The 18713-nt window shown below is 43.7% G+C and overlaps 4 non-coding genes across 4 annotated transcripts; all 4 read left to right on the forward strand.

Annotated features, from left to right (window-relative positions):
• The first annotated feature begins 5998 nt into the window (after positions 1-5998).
• Positions 5999-6113, forward strand: LOC132895754 (U5 spliceosomal RNA). The gene has a single exon (XR_009655828.1). It is a non-coding gene; the product is annotated as a U5 spliceosomal RNA (small nuclear RNA).
• Positions 6114-6308: 195 nt separating this feature from the next.
• LOC132897620 (U2 spliceosomal RNA) lies at positions 6309-6499 on the forward strand. The gene has a single exon (XR_009656350.1). It is a non-coding gene; the product is annotated as a U2 spliceosomal RNA (small nuclear RNA).
• A 1455-nt stretch (positions 6500-7954) lies between these two features.
• Positions 7955-8027, forward strand: trnar-ccu (transfer RNA arginine (anticodon CCU)). Its single transcript has one exon. It is a non-coding gene; the product is annotated as a tRNA-Arg (tRNA).
• A 5269-nt stretch (positions 8028-13296) lies between these two features.
• On the forward strand, positions 13297-13369 carry trnav-cac (transfer RNA valine (anticodon CAC)). Its single transcript has one exon. It is a non-coding gene; the product is annotated as a tRNA-Val (tRNA).
• The last annotated feature ends 5344 nt before the right edge of the window (positions 13370-18713 follow it).

The following is an 18713-nucleotide window of genomic DNA, read 5'->3' on the forward strand; positions in this document are numbered from 1 at the left end:
CTTTTTTTTAGTGTGTTGCAGGCATCAAATTCTGAGGGTTTTTTTATATTTACAAAATACAATTAAGTTGGTCAGTAAAATTATTGAAAATCTCTTCTTTGTCCTTCTGTCAGTTAAATAAAGGTTCACATGAATTAACACATCACAGATATTTGTGTTAATTGCTTTTTGGAAAATATCTCAACTTTTCTGGAAATGGGGTTAGTATTAGTCCATATGGAGATTATAACTAGGGGGCGTGTCACTCTATGTAATCATCTGACAAGGCTGTTCCTGATTCGCTGAGTGAATCTACAGCGCTGGGCTCATTCAGTTTGCCCAAAGCCTCATTTTATATCATTGTTTGTTTTTTCGGTTCTTCTTCTTTATGATGGTGCTGTTGTACTTGGCTTCACAAAAGTCCAAAATAGTAATTTTTAAAACATTTGTTAACCAAAATAAGACCAAAATAGAAGCCAAAAAATGAAATATTATCCTGATTTTTTTTCTTTGAAAGACAGGAGGGCTTAGTCCTGCTCATCCACAAGCTGCCGCTGGTGATTATACAGTTGAAGATTAATGGGGAAAAATTCTCCTTGTCTTTCTCTAAATCTTCAACTGTCCAGTTTCAGTGAGTCTATTGCCATTGTTTCCTCAGATTCCGGTTCTTGGCTGACAGGACTGGAACTTGATGTGGTTTTCTGATGTTGTAGCTCATCCAACTTAATGTTCGATGTGTTGTGCATTTTGAGATGGTTTTCTGCTCACCATGTTTGTAAAATTTGGCTATTTGAATTGTCAGAGTGTAACACTTTGGCAGCTTGTGTAATTTCTAACAGCTGGAATACAGATATCACATTTCTGTATGTTGCATTTATCAGATACTCACTGTGAATGTCTGAAATTCCTCGTGGTGTTTGCCATTCAATGGGGCATAGTGGTGTTTTCTCTGTTTCAGATTAGGTCAGGAAAAAGTGCAGACATTCTCTTTTCATTTAAAGTGCCATTCCACCATTGGATGTATTCTTTGGCATAAAATACAATATATTTTGACAACATATATAAATGGTATCACTAGATAGAGAAATCTTTTAGCTTCAAAATGATATATCAAACATAATTTTTTGACAACGACAAGTATATTAATTTTGTGACCAAAGTCACCTACCCTTTTAATTTCCGCGCGTGATGTCATCGGCAGGTTCCCCTTCTTGTGTACCACGTGACATGTGACGTGGCACATATTATCAGCAATGGCAGATAGCACGCGATAAAAATAATACCAATAAATCTAGCTAATACCAATAAATCTAGCTAACTGAAAGATTAACTCAAAATTTTTTGCAATTTTTTTGGCCCCCATATACGAGGAGAAATGACTCTCTCACTTTGGGGGTTTCCTGGTCTAAAAATAGACCGACACGTGGTACACAAGAAGGGGAACCTGCCGATGACATCACGTTTCACTACCGCGCGGAAATTAAAAGGGTAGGTGACTTTGGTCGCAAAATTAATATACTTGTTGTTGTCAAAAAATTATGTTTGATATATCATTTTGAAGCTAAAAGATTTCTCTGTCTAGTCATGTTGTCATAAAATATATTGTATTTTATGCCAAAGAATACATCCAATGGTGGAATGGCACTTTAATGTTTTGGTTTATGATTGTGCTGTTACTCACCTGAAAGCTTTTAGTATCAGCAGCTTGTTTCATTTCCCAATATATAACCAGGAAAAATATATATATTTGGTGTTTGTTCTAATTAATGTCTATTATGACCCTGTAAATATTGTTGAAATCATGTACGTTGTTTGACATGTCATCTGATATCAACAGTAAATATGCTCTGAGTAATGTAAAAACCCTGCCCCAATATGGTGGTGTGACTAACTGCCTCCTAAAGACATTTTACAGGGCCAGGATACTTCATTAATTCTCTGTAGATACTGAAATACTGCATGAATGGAGGTAGATATAAGATGTCTGCATAACTCTAAATAATTTACATTTAAGTCAGGTAATGTGGTTTCTTCACTGGTGTGGATTTTCATGCAGTGTTGGTTGTCCCTGTCTCTTTGTTTCTGTTTCCTTTGCAGCTGTGTGTAATCAAACCCAACCTCCTTGTGTGGAGGCCGCTGTGGTTTTATTTTACACAAGTCTCTGAAAGTGCTTAGATCATCCTTTACCAGATTTTAGTGTAAAATAGATACAGTACATCCAATCAGATTTGGGCTCAAAAATATATTAAACAGACCTGCAAGAGACACACATAAAGAACACATATAATATATATATAATTCAGCCACAATAAACAAACAAGAAGACAGAGTCATCTATATCCCCTACCCTCTATACCAACTTTCAAGATATTATTTGTCACAGTTTTCAAGTTCTGCTGCAGGAAACCAACCCTACCTCTTTACACTGACCTGCAGCCCATGGCATTGGCCCACCAGACCTTTGGTCCAGGTGAGCTAAAAATTAAAATTTCTCACATTTCTTATTATACCTTATAAATTATACCTTATAAAACTAGACATGTTAAATAGTTTACTGTCTAAATTGCATTTTAATATGAGACCGGGAACATGTTCTGTTTAGTTGGTAAAGTTTGGCTCTTTGAATCCACCATTACACGAACGCGTTCCTGGTAAGTTACTGTTCATTCAATGAAGTGACATCATATGCGAAACACTTGAAAGTTCGTGGCATTTCTGGCTTTGTCTGCTTTGCAAAGTGTAACACGTTTTTAACAATTTTTTTTTATTATTCTGCAACAAAACTAAAACCAAAGCATGCCTCCTCAGGGGTGTGTCCTTCAAGGCTGTTCAAGTGTAGCCGATTAAAAAAGCAGAATTTTGATCCATTGTAGCCCAAAGTCGGCAGGACACTTGCGAAACGAATGGGTTTGATTTGTACTGATGAAGAGAGGTAACTTCAAGCCGACAGGACGGTTTGGTGTCTGCTCCATACATTTTGAAAAAGATAAATTTGTCATGCAGATTCATATAGAAGGATTTGAGCGATGTCTGGTATGCGGAGCAGTTCCTACGGTCTGGAAACAAAAGTCAGAAGCGCCATCCCAAAGAGCTCACCGCACAGTAAGTGTCAAGCTTGCATTTAGCCTGTTGCTTGAATTTATGAGTTGTCCTTCAGCATCGCCAGACCCATTTTACTGGAGCACGTGCCCCAATATATATCTGCTGTGCCCCAGTAAAATTTCCTGATCACATTTCAGAAACAGTAATGTATTTGGCACTGCGGAATCAGTTACAGCAATTACTGTCATTTTTTACTAAAACCCCAATGCTGTAGTTGAAGGAGAGGGTGTAAAGGCTGTTTGTGTTTGTGCCTGATGCAGTATTTGAAGAAGGAGGAGCTGCTTTTTGTACAACAGTAGACACAGATGCTCCAGCTGTTTTGGCTATAGCACACGCGGATGAAATGCCGAAAGAAGAGAGTGGTTGTTGAGAGAGTTTATTGTGTTTCCAGGCAGTATTTGATGGAAGATGGATATGATGTGTTAATAGTAGCTGAAGATACAGTATTAACTGAACAGCGCACATTTTGATCATGTTGTGGGAGAATCTCATTCAGAGCCTAAAAATACAGAAAAAGTTTTGTGTAGCTTCCAGTAGTCTGAATGACCATGCTGCTCCACAATGTGAGTGGTAAGATGGCGGTCAGATGGTTTCACTCCAAACAGCGCTCTAAACATGATTTAGCGAGGCTAGTGGAGCTCGTGGCCACATTGCTTCTAAATTGTTGTAAACAACCCTAAAGATGCCAAGTGTCAAGCATTTGGGGGTAAAATAAACCTGATCACTGATCATTTTATGTGACATGCTTTTGTTTTTATTCACGGAGAAACGAGATCTTTGTAGACGGCAAGAATCACACTGCAATGACAACAGGATTGTTTATTAGTATCTGTGTCAGTACTGAACATGTGTTATCGAGCCGAGTAGATTTAAGAAGAAGAAGAAGAAGCCTTTATTTGTTACACGTACACTCAAGCACAGACTGAAGCACACAGTGAAATTTCTCCTCTGCATTTAACCCATCTGAAGCAGTGAACACACACAAGTGAGCATTGAGAACACAAACATACCCACAGCAGTGGCCAGCTATGCTACAGCACCCAAGGAGCAGTTGGGGGTAAGCGTGAAACGTTAAAAAAAATGTTAGGAACATGTAACATCACCTTGTTAACATGCATACCAAGTTTCAAATCTGGATCATGAATAGTTTTAGATATATGGTCCAGAAACAAACATTGCTCTGAGAAACTATAAGTCAAAATCAATTTTTTATGTAAAAATTTGAAAAATACTTTTTTTCAAAAATCCAAAATAGCAAAAGGCACCAGTTCACATGTTGCTTGATATGTATAGTGGTTGATGTGTCTGACTACACTATACTATAACACTGGCCACTAGGCGGTGTGTCTCATCTCATTATCTCTAGCCGCTTTATCCTGTTCTACAGGGTCGCAGGCAAGCTGGAGCCTATCCCAGCTGACTATGGGCGAAAGGCGGGGTTACACCCTGGACAAGTCGCCAGGTCATCACAGGGCTGACACATAGACACAGACAACCATTCACACTCATGGTCAATTTAGAGTCACCATTTAACCTAACCTGCATGTCTTTGGACCGTGGGGGAAACTGGAGCACCTGACAGAAACCCACACGGACAAAGAGAGGGCATGCAAACTCCGCACAGAAAGGCTCTCGCCAGTCACGGGGCTCGAACCCAGATCTTCTTGCTGTGATGCGACAGCGCGAACCACTACACCACCGTGCCGCCTAGGCAGTGTGTATGACTGGTAATTACTGACGCTGGCTACTAGGTGGGGGCGGCACGGTGGTGTAGTGGTTAGCACTGTCACCTCACAGCAACAAGGTCCTGGCTTTGAGCCCAGCGGCCGATGCGGGCCTTTCTGTGTGGAGTTTGCATGCTCTCCTCGTGTCTGCCTGGGTTTCCTTCGGGTGCTCTGGTTTCCCCCACAGTCCAAAGGCATGCAGGTTAGGTCAATTGGTGGCTCTAAATTGACCATAGGTGTGAATGGTTGTTTGTGTCTATGTGTGAGCCCTGCAATGACCTGGTGACTTGTCCAGGGTGTACCCCGCCTCTCACCCATAGTCAGCTGGGATAGGCTCCAGCTTGCCTGTGACCCTGTAGAACAGGATAAGTGGCGACAGATAATGGATGAAAGGGCTACTCGGCAGTGTGTATGACTGGTAATTACTAACATTGGTATGGTGGCAGACACACACAGGACCGTAACCATCAGAAAACAACTTGATGGGTTTCTTTATGTATCCACACTCTATGCCTATGGGGCTCCACTCGCTTTTGGGTGCAGGAGTGCCGCTATTACGTGCATTATTCATTTTGATAACCGTGTAATAAGGACCTGAAAAATATGCTCATCTTTTACGAACAAACTCTAGAAAACTCTTTAATGGTCTTTCATAACACAATTTCTTAATATTAGTATGTTGATAATGACGATGTTGAGTGTTTTAAATATTTCCTCATGTAATATGGTCAAGAAGAGAAACTTATCTGCCCTCAGAATAGAAGCTTTAACATCACAAATCCAATGGAATAAATTATTTCTATTTGGCAGCCTGAATTGTAGCATCACAGGAAGGCAGGAAAATGTGGTTTGGAAAGCACTTACTGCTGTGGTCAACAGCGTTCCTGTCAATAATCAAACTCCAGCTGATGTTTTCATATTTAATTTATAGGCCTACATCCGTGATATTGGACAGATCACACAGCACTCAACTGTTCCTTTTCAAAATTCATCACCCCCCACCCCGCTTGCTTATCTATCTATCTTTCTTTCTTTCTTTCTTTCAAAAAAGTTCGTTGGTCAGACATTTCTCTGCCTGTGTGCAATCGCTAGCAAAGCTGTAAAGGTGTAAGAGATTGGCCCAGGCCACCTTACCCTATACCAGCTTTCTGCACCTCCAATCCAGTGTCACTAACCTGATCCAGTGTTAAGTGTAGATCAGGTTTCTCTTCATTGACGCATGAATCTTTTGCCTTTTACTAAAGATTTCTGTGGAGAGAAATGTTAATGAGTTCAACATATTTTTGCAGGCTTTGCTCTGACGGAGCTGAACATTTTTGGTCAACAAATGTTAGAACTATTGATCTTTTTGCGTTGAAGCACTCGCCTCTCTCACACACCCCACAAGCCGATGTCTCTCTTCAAAAGGATCCAGCTGTTGGTGGCGGAGTCTACCTGTGTTTACCTTTCTGGATTTTTAATATTTGGAAGTGGTATATTTAAAGCTATTGACTGCAGTAAATTATCACTTCTCAGCCTTTTGGTTAAGATCAAGTGTAGTAGTTGTTCTTATCAATTTAATATCTGATATGTTCTCTAAATAAGGATATTATATTAAGCAAATTTTTTTAGAATGGTTGGTTGGAATAGGGGCTTGTTCTTTTGGCTACAGCCATCAACATGATGTTATAGTACCTCCAGGAATGGTACCTTTGTTCAAAAAAAGGGTTTTTTTTCTTTATTTAACACACTTTTTTTAAATGAAATTGATGAATGGGTTTTTTAGAGTAGTGAGCTAAAATAGGAATTTGGTTCTTTTATTCTATATGCTCATGTGGTATTATAGTAGATTTAGGAATAGTTACCTTATTTTAGAAAAGAAAGAAACAAATCTTTATTTTACCTGCCCTAACTCTTTCCCTATTTTCTGGTTTTCTCCATGCTCAACAACACAGGTGTAGAATTGTGTGTGGGTGGTATGGGCGTGTCCTTACCAATATTTCTGATTGAAGAAAAAAATCCCGCCCGGGACACAAAGGGTTACTGTAGGTTTCCACTGGGCGAAACACCACGCCCAATTCGCTCATGAATATTTACTCTGGGGGCGTGGTCACGAAAACAGCAAGCCCATGTCAATTAGCAAGTGCGGTTACAGTGCAGTGAGCGGTTGCTCGCGAGCAAACTGTCCTTGAGGAATGTAGCGTTAGATTAGCTTGTAAAATGAATCAGTTAACAACAGTTCGGATTCAGTGTGTAAAAACGACAACAGATGAATATGACTGTTTTCTAAGTTTGTGTGGCATGTAAATAACAATCCAACTTGATACCGACAACAACTGGAGTTCATTAAGGTCACAAAGACATTATTAAATCATATCAGATTGTGCTAATGTTGGCTAATATCGCATCAAGTCTTGTTTGTGAAGTGCCTGCAAACTTTAGCAGCTCGCTAACCCTGAATTTGAAGCGCTTCAGTTAAGACCTGCAGAGCCCTGACCAAGTTCCTGTAACATGACACATGTAAACAACAACAACAACAACCCGATGGTGATTTGGACATTGTTCGTGGCCCAGACACCTTTTAATCAAATCAAACATGTTCACGGAATCAGCAAAACAGCCTCCGCCTTCTTGATCAGAAATGTCTGGTTCCTCCGCCTCTCTTTTGAAAACTTTTTTAAGCGTGTTCTGAATTGAAGAAACACATTTTACACTATTTCCCTCGACCAGAACACTATGTGCGCTTCAGCAGAACCCTGTCCCTTCCTCCCCCCTCCGCTCTGGGCTCAAGGATACAACAGAAGGGCAAAAATATAACAACAACCAATCAGAATTCAGATACATTCTGTTGCCAAGTAAAATTATAACCTTACAACGTATCAAAAAAGTTCTCGAGCGCTCGTGCTATTTTACCGTTAGACCACATAGTGTATAGTGAATGGTCTAACGGTAAAATAGCATGAGCTATTTTACCATGAGACCAATATTATGGTCTACCCATAATACTGAAATGTCATTACGTTGCAAGCGTTTGACTTTGGAGCAGACCCAGCAAATTATTTCAAACTGAGCAAACACAAAAGAAGTTTCTGTCGCGGAGATGAGAGACGGCCGAGGAACGAGCCTAGCTATTTTTGAGTGGCTGCCCTTTTTCGACCTGTTGTGGCAGAGCCCCAGTGGCCTAATGGATAAGGCACTGGCCTCCTAAGCCAGGGACTGTGGGTTTGAGTCCCATCTGGGGTGTGAGGTCAGCAGAGTGGCGCAGCGGGAGCGTGCTGGGCCCATAACCCAGAGGCCGATGGATCGAAACCATCCTCTGCTAGCCTTTTTACTCCAACATTTTCCAGAAGACAGCTATTGCAGGCTCCAGACCCACAGAAAGTGAGAGGTCAGCAGCGGGAGCGTGCCGGGCCCGGAGGTCGATGGATCGAAACCATCTTCTGCCGAGTCTGCCAAATTTTACTCCAAAGTTTTCCGTGACCCAGTGATTGTGGGTTCGAGACCCGTGTGAGGTGTGCAGAGTGGCACACCGGAAGCTCGCTGGGCCCAGAGCCCAGATGCCGACACAGTCCGCTGCTCTTTCTAGCCACTTTTCTTCCCAAAATTCCCAGCAGAGGCAATAAACGTCATCTATCTGTCTTACTAGAAATTTGGTGGCTGGCCTCGAAAATTGTCCATCAGGAGGCCTGATTTTCAGTGCTCTGTCACTAGTTTTCCATTGGTTAGTGCTTTGTATCACGCAGACAGACACATAGGCATTATGGGAGTGAAATAAGGCCCGCCTCATCTACCAATTGTTGTCACAGTATGTTACCCATGTGTACGACTCACAGATCAGAGCTCTTTGGGCAGCAAAGATCCTGGTCAGTGAATCAGGAAAAATCAGAGTGATTTCATGGTTTTCTAACTTTTTTCCACATGTTCTTCTTAAGCACAAGACATAAAACGTAATTAATCAAGTGCCCTGAATTGTACACGTACAGTCGTTCATTTTCTGTACCCATGAGCTATCTCAGGGGTTACCCAGACACATTCACACCTCTGGGCTATTCAGAGTTTTCGCTTGACCTTCTCTAGGTCTAGGGACTGGGGCAGGAACCCAGAGCACCCGGTGCAAAGCCTCACAAGCACGAAGAGAACCTGCAAGCTCCAGACATAAAGGCTGCCGGTCAGCCAATAGGCTCAAGCCCAGACCCTGCTCGGTGTGAGTTGACACTGCTAACCACCGCAACATTATGCAGCCTATGTAAATTCAGTACAAAGCTGTGCTAGCCAGTGTAAAATCGCTTGGCTATGACTGGCAGTGTACGTGCTTCCAAAGAAAAGTCTACTTACTTAAGTCGGGGTAAAATGCCTTGTAAGCAATTTGTGACTGGAATGAGGACATGCTGACATTAAAGCCAGACGTGGCAAGCATTTGACTTTGGTGCAGACCCAGCAAATTATTTCAAACTGAGCAAACACAAAAGAAGTTTCTGTCGCGGAGATGAGAGACGGCCGAGGAACGAGCCTAGCTATTTTTGAGTTTCTGCCCTTTTTCATCCTGTCATGGCAGAGCCCCAGTGGCCTAATGGATATGGCACTGGCCTCCTAAGCCAGGGACTGTGGGTTCAAGCCCAGTCTGGGGTGTGAGGTCAGCAGAGTGGCACAGTGAGAGTGTGCTGGGCCTGTAACCCAGAGCCTGAAACTATTATCTGCTAGCTGGTCTTTTTACTCCAACATTTTCCAGAAGACAGCTATTGCAGGTGAGGAGTGAGCAAGGAGATGTTGTGATTATTTAACAGATTGTCAGCTACACAAGAAATCCTGCCTCAGTAAGCCCCAGGATGCTTGTGCGCCACCGCTAGCCTTCCATCCCCTGCCCCTGGCCCAGTGGTTTGAGGAAGTGCATGCCAAGGATGGTTTCGGCCGTGGACCTCCACTGTGCATTTGGATGTGTTCCACTTCATGAGGCGGTTCGCTGACGGTCTCACCACAGAACACCATCCACTCTATGGTACGTTCTGTTCTAAATTGTCAAGCACAATTTTTGAGTGGGACAAGCAGGATATCTGTCATCTGAAGGAGGCCAAGCAGGCAGAGCTGAAGAAGAAACATCCTGGCTATGAGCCAACAGATGCTCAGGTGTTGGCAACCATCAGCACAAGTGAGCTAGCGAGGCACTGCTGCAGGAGAACCTGGGGGGTAGAAGAGACCCGTGCACTCATCAAAAGTCTGCTTGACTCCATGTGGCAGCTGGTGGACAGCACTGGACTGCACCTCATCAATCACAAGAGAATGCCTCGAGTGTGGGAGATACAGCAGAAACACCTTGCCTGCATCCAGGATCCACCAGGAGTGCAACTGTACACCAACATTGGGTCAGGGGTGGAGAAAGGGGACAAGACACTTGACACTATTTTTTCCTCTTTTTCTCTTCTTTTCCCCCTTCTTTCCCCCCTTTTCTTCTCTTTCTTTTTTCTTTTCTTCCCCCCTTCTTACAGTCCATTATGCCCCTCGCCTGGCCAGGAAGGCAGCTATGCCAGCCACTATACCACCAATGCTGCAGGCCTACCCTGGGGCAGAGTCCTGCACCGGGTCGGGTACCCATGGGTACCCGCGGACACGGGTGAAAAGTTGCCGAAATGGGCGGGTTTTTAACGTTGCGAAATTTTACGGGTGGGTATGCGGGCGGGCAGGTTAAAATATGGGTGGGTAGCACGGGTAGCATGTGAATCAAAATGGTAATAATTTCAGTAGGCTTTTTTATTTTTTTATCTTTTAATCTATCGTAGGCCTATTTTCTTATCGCAGCAGTCCAGGCGACGCAGCTATTTCGTCACTTTGCCGCAACTATGTCTGTAGCAACAGCATGTCTGAGCAGATCAAAGCAAAGTTGTCTAGCGGTGCGTATACAATAGTTAACAACGACTCTTCCAGGGCAAAGTCTGATATCTGGATTAAATTTGGTTTAATAGCAGACGAAGATAACAATACAGTAACTGGATATGCAGCGTGCAAAGGATGTAAAAAAATACTGGCATACGACAGTCAGAAACTGGGAACGTCTTCCCTCAGGAAACATGCAGAGACCTGCAGCAGGATGACAGCAACAGATGCCAGTGCAGCATCATCCAGCTCAACAACTGAACGTTTTTTCTCCCAAAGTTACAAACAACCAAGGCGCGAGGACAAGGAGAAAATAGTGCAGCTGGCAGTGAATTTTGTCAGTAGAGACATCAGGTCTTTTGAAACAGTTAGTGGCGTTGGATTTTTGGAGTTGGCCCAGGGATTGATAAACGTCGGTGCGCGAGCAGGTGTAGTTGATGCACAACAACTTTTGCCAGATCCAACTACTGTCTCTCGCAGGCTTAAGAAGTTCGCCAAGGAAACAAGGGAATGCATTGCTCCTGAGATAAAGTCTCAAATGACTGACTGCAACGGTGCTGTCACGCTTGATTTTTGGACTGATGATTTCCGAAAGGTAGGCTATCTATGTGTGACCATGCATTACATTAACAGAGAGTGGGAGCTGAAGGAACGCGTGCTTTGCACCGCAGAATGGGACAGCACGTTGCGGAAAACAGCTGACAATATAAGGCCAGCTTTAATCCAAGCACTCCGTAAATTCGGTCTTGAAGACTTTTTTTCCAAGCTGGTGTATGTTACGGACCAGGGCTCAAACATTGTCGCTGCTCTCCGTACTGTGACACGGTTGAATTGCGCTGCTCATGTCCTGAACACGGTGCTGCATACCACTCTGGGGAAACACACAGAAGAAGAAGTATTTGGTGAAGAGATCTCTGGGTCATTGACTCTGCCAAATCGCTTGTGACTTATTTTAAGCAGTCACACCTCCAGAGTCATCTGGAGAAAACACTGAAAGCGTCAGTGGAGACGCGGTGGAACTCACTTCACAAAATGCTGGACTCAATCAGCAGCCAGTACGAGGCCATCCGTGTTCTCCTGGAGGAGAGAGGAGAGGAAGACCGTTTGACCCCAGTTACCAGGGAGACTTTGTCGGACATTGTGGCTTTTTTAGCTCGATTCAAAGAAGCAACCAAGGCCTTGGAAGCTTCAAAAACACCTACCATTCACTTGACAGCTGTGTGGCTGGAGCGCTTAAAACGCCACCTTCAGCCATGTTCGACTGACAGCATGACATTGTCATCCCTGAAGGACAAATGTCTCAAGGTCCTTGACAAAAAATTCCAACTACACCTCCTGCACAAGCTGGCAATGTTTTTGCACCCAAAATTGAAAAGCTTGAGGCTGCTGTCCGACGATGACACAACCGGAGTTCACAACGAAGCTCGGCGTCTTGTGGAAGGCGAGTTGTGATTTTAATCTGTTACTGTTTAGTCAATTGACCCTTGGCCAAAGGCTTTATTATTATTATTATTGTTATTATTATTATTATTATTATTGTGTAGCTAAAGCCTAGGCTATTCCTTGGCCCACCCCATCTCCACCTGCTCATCTCTGAATATTAGTCAGTTATTCACACACGGATGTTTCTTTTACCATAACCATGAACAAGTTGATTTGCATCTATTTATTTCTTTTATTCTTTTTTTTCTATTCTTAACAGAAGTCCGTGAGAGACGCGACACTTCACCAGGCTCCAGCATGGTGCCCTTGAACCAAGCATCGAAGAGACCCCGTCTCTCATCTGACCATTTATCTGACGTTGAGGATTCCAGCGATGATGCCGAGGACGAAGATGAAGTTTCAGCATACATCCAACTCAAGACACCTAAGGGTGATTCGTTCGATGTTCTTTTATGGTGGAAAGAACACGCAGAGGATTTCCCCAACCTGGCAAACATTGCGCGAGGTGTTCTCTCAATCCCCGCATCCAGCGCTGCGAGTGAGAGAGATTTTTCCTCCGCTGGATTTGTGATCCAAGAACGCAGAACGCAGCTCAAACCTGGTACTGTGGACGATATACTGTTCCTGCACAGTAATCTCGGATAGATAGATAGCAATTAAGACAGCCTTCCATAGGCCTACACAGGTTGACTCTTTTTTTTTTTGTTATAGCCTGCTGCTGCTGTCATTTTCAGCTGTGTTAATTTTCTGGTACAGCACATGTTCTGCGCGTTTTCCAGTTACTATTACTATTACTTGCCTACACGAAATTTTGAAACAAAAAAAAACGTGAACGTGTAGCTATTGCCAGTTATGGCTTGACTATTTCCTAGGTCTATTGTTTGAAATCCCGTTGGTATCGCGCTTTTTTCAGTGGCGCATTTAAAAATAAAGTTCTCAGTGGGAATACTTTCAATTTGTCTGATTTTTCACGGGCACGGGTGGGTAACGGGTAGAATGTTAACGGGTCCGGGCGGGTACGGATTTAACTTTGAAATAACCATGGGTTAGTGGGTGGGTGGGTAATGCACTGTACGGATATGGGTGGGTGCGGGTCTCAAAAAATGGACCCGTGCAGGACTCTGCCCTGGGGACACATACTGAAGTGCCATTGCTTCTGTATTTGAGGCCCAGGCAACAGCTGATTAGCCCAAGTGTTGCGGTTTCTGTAGTGTAGTGGTTATCACGTTTGTCTCACCCGCAAAAGGTCCCTGGTTTGAAACCAGGCCGAAACAGCGGTTGGTTGGTTGGTTTGTTTGTTTATTTATTTATTCATTTTTTGAGTGACTGCTGAGCTGTGATCTCTGCTCTGACCATGCCAACTACGGAAGCAAGTGTTTGCTTTTCACCAGCCAAGGTATGGACACATTTGCTGAACAAATCTTACACAGTGACTCTCCAGTTCTCTGTTTGTGGACAAACATACACCTGTCGCTTGTTGCCAACGAAAGGAAAACATGCAGGAGCCTGTGTTGTTCACGGCTTCATGGGTCGAACGTGCGCAGGGGCAAACTGATGTCATTCAAACCTGCAAACAACTACTTACGGTACATTGCTCGTGGAAAGCAGAAGGAACAGTCCTCAGTCACCTCCTTGGCCCGTCCAAACAAGGCATTCGATTTCTTCCCATGATGTTGTTGCAGTGCTTTTCGATGCTGAACCTCGTCACACTCGACCACCAGCTCATCTCTACGATGCCAAGGCCATGCCCCTATTCTCGTGACAATTGTTTAAGTGTGACCCGCGTTCTTCTTGAGGCCCAGGCAAGAGCTAACACACGCGTGGTTTCCATATTGTATTGGTTACCACATTCGCTTAACACGAGAGCGGTCCGCGATTTGAAACCGGGCGGAAACGATGCTGGTTTTCTTGAACTTGGCAGCGAACAAATGTCGAGCTGCCATCTCTGCTCCGTCCGTGCCTTTTGGAACAATCCCAGACCGAGACGCTGAAAAAGCTTCGCGTGTTTTCTGCTGTGCAGTGGTTTCCCCTTTCACCTGACAAGCAAATAGACGCTCTTGAGAAACCTGGCAGAGCCATGCTTTGCCTTTTGAGCTCTGCTTTCGTTAACGTCCAGTTATCGCCTTGCTAAAATCAGGTACTCTCAAAACAGCCAGAAAGACAGACCCTTAACGTGACCGGATTGCTTTCTGTGGATTAGTGGTTGTCATGTTCTCCTACGTGCAGACGACTGTCGGGACAAAACCTCGTTTGAACGGTTTCCCTGCCTCTCTGGTTTTCCGTCAAGGTCCGTGATGGCTGCTTTAAAAACAAAATCGAGCATTAAATCTACATTTCTGTTGACTGTGGAAGAATGGACATTGCAATTGGTCACAAGGAGGTGGTGTTCTCAAATACCACTTGGTTGCTCGTTTACAGAGTGAGGTCAGGTCAACAGGGCTGCACACGGCATCAGAACGCTGCAAAGTGGCATTGACTCTGGAATGCTTCATCATGTATCAACGAGTATTTGCCAGCCAACATTCAGACACATTTGCCTATTAACTCTAAAGCCGTGACTGTGCAGTTCTCCGTTTGTGGAAAACAGGCAAAGTAGCTTGTCGCCAACGAAAGACAAACACGTAGGTGCCCGTGTCCTTCAAACACACCCAGGTTTGCGCAAACCAATGCTATTCGACTACATGCAACGAGAGTGGAAAGCAGAAGGAGCAGCCCTCAGTCACCTCCTCGGCAAGGCAGTGACAAGCAACCGATCCGTTCCTGCTGTTTCCTCCCAAGTGCCTCGCCACGCTCTCTGCCTTTCATCAGAACAACGAAGCGTGAAAGGGTGTGCGTTGGCCAGGAATCGAACCCAGGTCAACTGCTTGGAAGGCAGCTATGCCAGCCACTATACCACCAACGCTGCAGGCCTACCCTGGGGACACATGCCTAAGTGCCATTGCTTCTGTATTTGAGGCCCAGCACTGCAAAAAATGCCCTTTAAAAAATAAGAAAAATATATAGTGTTTTAGGGGGAAAATCACTTATTTTAAGCAAAATAATCTGCCAGTGCAGCAAGATAATGGGACTTGGTAAGATTTCTTAAAACAAGAAAAAAATATGCAAGTAGTCTCATCTCATTATCTCTAGCCGCTTTATCCTGTTCTACAGGGTCACAGGCAAGCTGGAGCCTATCCCTGCTGACTACGGGCGAAAGGCGGGGTACGCCCTGGACAAGTCGCCAGGTCATCACAGGGCTGACACATAGACAACCATTCACACCTACGGTCAATTTAGAGTCACCAGTTAACCTAACCTTCATGTTTTTGGACTGTGGGGGAAACCGGAGCACCCGGAGGAAACCCACACGGACACGGGGAGAACATGCAAACTCCGCACAGAAAGGCCCTCGCTGGCCACGGCGCTCGAACCCGGATCTTCTTGCTGTGAGGCAACAGCGCTAACCACTACACCACCGTGCCGCCCTATGCAAGTAGTAAGCATACCAAAAATCTTAAATTAAGCATAAAAAGCTAGTTTTTTATTTTATTTGTTAAGATTTTCTCTGGTGGCACGGTGGTGTAGTGGTTAGCGCTGTCGCCTCACAGCAAGAAGGTCCTGGGTTCGAGCCCCGGGGCCGGCGAGGGCCTTTCTGTGTGGAGTTTGCATGTTCTCCCCGTGTCCGCGTGGGTTTTCTCCGGGTGCTCCGGTTTCCCCCACAGTCCAAAGACATGCAGGTTAGGTTAACTGGTGACTCTAAATTGACCGTAGGTGTGAATGTGAGTGTGAATGGTTGTCTGTGTCTATGTGTCAGCCCTGTGATGACCTGGCGACTTGTCCAGGGTGTACCCCGCCTTTCGCCCATAGTCAGCTGGGATAGGCTCCAGCTTGCCTGCGACCCTGTAGAAGGATAAAGCGGCTAGAGATAATGAGATGAGATGAGATTTTCTCTCTTATTCTAAGCCATTTCTTCTGATTTTCAGTAATTATTGCTTAGAAACCAATTTCATCTGAGCAAATATTGCTCAACATTTGCATTTAATAGGCTTAAAAACAAGGCAAATGTGCTTATTCCAGCTTATTTAAAGGCTCAAAACAAGTTTGTTTTTCTTAGCTAGAATACTTATTTTCTTATCTAGAATAAATTTCTTGTTTAGGTGTGATGAATGTAGGGGAAAAATAGATTGGACAAGAACTTCAGATCTGCATTTTTATTTTTATTATATCAACAAAATGCTGCAAAACACAAGTTGGCATGAGAGGCATAGCAGGCTATGGGGCAGCAAGGAATTAGAAGAGGGCCTTCAATGAACACAAAAATAAAACTTTGTTCTGTTTCTCACAATGAATGTCTCAGGCACGCACACCTCACTCACATGCACTAGCTAAGAAAGGCCTACCAGTTAGCTTTGGCACATTTAAAGGCCGTGGTTTGGTCTTTCTCATTAATCTTATCACCCAAGACCTCGGTCTGAAGGATCGAAAGAACAGATGCCACACATTTCGGGTACGTCATATGAAAAGCGTAGTAGTACGCCATGATGTATAGGACAGATTCCCCAAGACTGCTCCTAGGGAATGATGTGACAGGAGCATTTCCAGCACAGAAAAAGCAGTCTCCCTCTCCCACTAGGACAAACGGTGTGGCGAGTGGCCGTCTTCTTAGGTATACGCCTGGGTCCTCTGTGGGCTGAACATTAACACACAGTATTACTTAAATCCAACCTCCTCCAGACACATACTGGATTAACTCAAACCTGCAAATAGAAATAACAAATAGAAAGTTGCAGAAGGTTATGGAATAAATTTTATTTACCGGTAGAACATGAATGAGTGCCTCTGATAGAGATGCCATCTTCTTTGGTGCGGGGTAACTGGAAGGGAACATAGCTGGCAGTGAGATGATTAGATGGCTTGCTCATCTACGGGGGGGGAAGTAATTTGAATTACTCACAATTACTCAACAATAAACAGTGACAAGCCGTCATCATGAAATTGGCCATTTCAGAAGGATTCCAAACCCTTACCAGCAGGAAGTCCCAGCGGGGGCTTCAGTGCCTTCTTGTAGACACCATAAAAGGTGAGTTTGGTTCTGAAGTCTGCCCAACGCTCCCTCAGCTCCTTCACATAGTGCATGTTGTCCTTCGCAACTTTTCGTCGCAGCTCATCAAGAACCTAGGCATTTTATTGCAAAAAAAGTGGGTAAACACAACTCATGTTTTAACATACAGAGCTATAATTGTAATGAACATTAATTTTAAATGAAATTAGCAGGTACACAGATGAGTAAAGCTACACCACATTAACTTAATTTACATTCAAGCATTATCGTTCTTACCTTTTAAGATGTTGATGGCCACACTGTCTAATTTTTCCATGACATCCATATTCCTTTTGTGAGCAAAGCAGTTTATTTTCAAATACTCATTTTAGACACTAATTTACCATCTTTTTCAAAACATGCAAGCCATATACTGGGCGGAGAATAGTGCAAAGTCACCCTATCGGATTTTTAACCAGGCAGAATTATTGTTTGGGGAAAGTATCCAATTAACACTTGACACATACAGCATGTCTGTAAGTCGGAATATAGCCGCATTACTGTACACCAGAAATGACCAAAGCGATGGAAGTTATTATTTCTCTCTGGAGGGCCGGCGAACTCAGCGACCAAAGCGAATTCGCCGGGGGCGAAGCGAAATGGGCGACCAGAGCGAATTTCAGAAGTTAAAAGTCAGTTAATATTATGTAATGAACTATGACACGGTTCAGCGAAAACCAATTGGAATGTCCATATCTTCGAATGTCCCAGGCTGACAAGCCAGAGCCGTTCTGTGATTAGCTAAATCAAACATGTCAATATCACGTCCAGAGCGAATTCATGGCGAAACTTCTTCAACGACCTCAGCTACTTGGTCGCTTTGGTCGTTTCTGGTGTACACGTACAGTTACTCAAAACAATCAATTGTATGTTCAGACCGAAAACGACCAAAGCGTGGTCAAGGACACTGAAGAAGTTTCGCCATGAACTGGCTTCATTCGCTCTCAATGTGATATTGACATGTTTGATTTAGGTAATCACAGAATGGCTCTGGTTTGTCAACATGGGACATTCGAAGATATTAACATTCCAATTGGATTTCGCCAAACCGAGGAAAGAAATGCACCAGATATAACATTACACCGCCCAATGCTGATTGCTAAATCTCCGCTTAGCATGCTGTAAGTACAAAAATTAGTCTAGGAATTTACCATTTAGCTTAAGAACAATTACTTGTAATAAGGCACGAACACAACACTCACTATATATAGGCCTACTATAGAGATCTTGCATGTGACGTCACAGCCGATCCAGATTGTGACAGACGCCATCGTGTCGGTCAAACGCCATATTCCGCCTTCTACTTCTACTTCTGGTTCTACTTCTGCTTTTACTTCTACCTTTTCTTCTGGAAAACCCTACTATATACAATTCTACTACAACGGCTGTAGCTACAAGCTCTCCCTACCTGTGCACGGTTTTTATGTTTTTTGTGTGTATTTTTGCGTGTTGTTCATCTGTACCGGACTTCAATATCCACTACAACCGTATGGACTTACTGGACATTGGTTTCCAGCAGAAAATGACGGTTTGTAGCG

Source organism: Neoarius graeffei, chromosome 1, assembly GCF_027579695.1.
Source record: "Neoarius graeffei isolate fNeoGra1 chromosome 1, fNeoGra1.pri, whole genome shotgun sequence".
NCBI classification, from domain to species: Eukaryota; Metazoa; Chordata; class Actinopteri; order Siluriformes; family Ariidae; genus Neoarius; species Neoarius graeffei.